The following is a 2,949-nucleotide window of genomic DNA, read 5'->3' on the forward strand; positions in this document are numbered from 1 at the left end:
GGTTAACATGATCTATGGAGAGCAAAGCCCCAGGGCCCAGAGCCGACATGGGAGGTGGCCTGGTTGTTTTATATGTGCGAGTTTCAAAGCGGCGCTGGGCTGGCAGCTTGATTTGATCCCAGGATCAGGGTGAAGTAGCGTTTGGCTAAACATACAGATACCAACACAGGCAGCAAATCATGCAGGGAGGATGCTACAGACAGGCTGGGCTATCAACACTGCGAGGATGCCTTTTATAAACCTCTTTTTCCCAGGTGTTCCTCAAATTGTATTCAACAGCCTGAAGATGATACAGAATTTAAGGACGCCACATCCTACCCAGGACTAGGAAATACACCTCCGTACATTTCTAATAGATGGTTGGGGTTTTTTTCCCTCCACATGCATGCCTTGCTTTACCTCTCAAAAGGAGGCTTGCATGTGAGCATCTCAAAGTTATTTCATACACGATTTTTCTCCCTGCAGTTCTGCTTTGGGCCAAGCACTCTGCCTTTACCCCCAGGAGAAGAGTGGCACAGGGCTGGCACAAAGATGGGTGCAGAACCCAGGGGGTCTGCTTGCACCTTGGACCCACCTTCTGTTGCCTGATTTCACTGGCATTCTTTCACACTTCCCTGGTAAGTAAGAAAGACAGCAAGACAAACACATAAAAAGCAGTAAGGATGGAGGGAGTTAAAGTGTTTGTGGGAAAAATTTAAGACACATGTAGAAGTGTATCATACACGGCCCCTATAAATTATGCCCCCAAATGACTAGCACTGAGTAAGAAACAGCTATGTAAACACAAAGGTAATAAGAAAAAATAATAATTTCTCTCTCTCTCCATGGGGAAGGGCTATTTTTCCATCTGTTTATAGGAAAGGCGAGGGGTGGGGTGGCAGTCTGGGACGTTGAATCGAAGTTCAGGGTCTCTCCTGGTCCCCAGTCTCATCTGTCTTTGGGAGCGGGATGGCTGCCAGAACTGCCGCACATTACAGCCCAGGTTCCCTACCCACTGCCTTCGTTTTCGCACGTTACAGCCCAGGTTCCCTACCCACTGCCTTCGCTTTCGCTGCTACCGTTCACTCAAAGGCAGCCGGCATCGAGCGCTGGCAGTACTCTTGAGGTCAAACGCCTTGCAATCCCAGATCATTAAGAAACGAACATTTCTGAAAAGCCCCGAGTTTAGAAAGAGTTCCCACCAAACACAAAAGCCTTTTAAATCTACAGGGAAATCAGGATTTTTTTTGTTGTTTAATACACACAATGAGGTATTAGAGTGGTTTCTGTTTTGTTTTCCGTGGTTAATCCGAAAGGGAACCTTACACAATCAGACCAACAAAATGCTGGAAAACAATAGAGTATTTGTTAGCACTGTAACCCACCCAGGGGAGCGAGGGCTTCAGGAAGCTGCAGCGCCGGGAGCCTTGGGAGCAGTGACCTCCCCAGGACATGCCAGCACCACAACATCCCCCAGACCGGCAACGTGGGAGACCCCTGTAAAACTACCAAGACATCTGCAAAACCCCTCCTGTGCCCACTGCTGCTGATGCACCCGCTGGATGGGAAACCTGCTCCTTACACAGAGTCTTTTGAAATGCAATCCATAGCATCACTGCTGACACCTCGTTACAAAAACCTCCACTCCACACCGCCCTTGCATCCCTGCAAGCATTCAGACTGTTTAAAAGCAGCTACTTCGCTCCAGTTGATCTCAGGAGAGGGTGCGCTGGTTGGTCTGCCTCTCCCTACAGCCGCATCCATCTCGGCATCTCAGAGCTGGCAGCGCTGAATCTCAGTCTGGCATCACTCCTGGTTCACAACGCAAGGAGGATTTTCACGCAGAGGTTACACAGCTGCAGAGCTAGAAAGGCCGTAACCACAGCCCCAGCGCCTGCTCACAGCCCACGCTGCTGGGACAGCTCTGGGCTTTGCATGCAAGACAGGCAACGGGCTCTGCTCACAGCTCGGAAGGGCGGCACAGCTCGAGGGATTCACTCCGTAACCGCACTCAGGTTAAAATACACCAGGAGCTAACCAGACCCAGGTGCTCTCAAGCTCCAGCTGGAAAGAGCAATCCCCGCCAGTGACAGCTCAGAGTTATCCCGCTGCTCCTCCCCAGCTCCTGGGGCCTCCATGTCCTCCTAACACACTTCACAAGCATGGCTGAGCCCCAGCACCTCGGTGGCCCGAGCTGGCGCTGGGTTCCCTGCGGGGAACACCATCAGGCCGACTCGTGACACAGGCAGGATGGATGGAACAGGTCAGGCTGCCTGGAAAATGCTCTCCTGCCGAGCACTTTTCCTCCTGCTCCCCAGACCAAAACTCACCCCCCTCTTGCAGAAGGGCTGCAGGCTGGGAACATAAACCTGCCTGACGCTGGGCCACTGACATCTACACAGGAGAAGGCCACTGCAAGTCCCACATTGACAATAATCACCTGCACACATGAAAAAACGGAGCAGAACGAAGCTGACCAAGAGCTCAGATGCACCAATGCCTCAACTGCCGCACAAGCCAGTGGGCAGGAGGCTGGAGAAGCCGCTTCCCCACCCAACTGCTGCTTTGCAGAGGGGCTTTCCCACCAAGCTGTGCTCCAGCAAAGCTGGTGGCATTAGCTGCGAGGAGAAGGCAGAGGGACAGGGAAATCCAGAGGGCTGGGGGAAGGAGCAGAGACACGGTTTGAGCTGGGCATGGAGGCAGAGCAGGGAGGCGCTTGTAAAAGCCATTTCCAGCTGCTGGGATGGGGATGGATAACCAGTGCCGGGCAAGCCCAGAGGGGGCCAAGGGGGTGTGGGGTTTATGACATACACACATGGTAGGCCAGGTGCAGGGCAAGCAAGGGAACGTGATCCGTCCCATGAAACCCAGCACCGAGATGCAAGAGGCCCCCAGCTCCAGAGCCATTGACCGGGGAGGAATGAGACAGCGGGCTGGGGCTCCCTCTTCTTTATTTCAAGGCTTGAGCGG

This window comes from Egretta garzetta, unplaced genomic scaffold, assembly GCF_000687185.1.
Source record: "Egretta garzetta isolate BGI_Z169 unplaced genomic scaffold, ASM68718v1 scaffold112, whole genome shotgun sequence".
In the NCBI taxonomy this organism is placed as follows: Eukaryota; Metazoa; Chordata; class Aves; order Pelecaniformes; family Ardeidae; genus Egretta; species Egretta garzetta.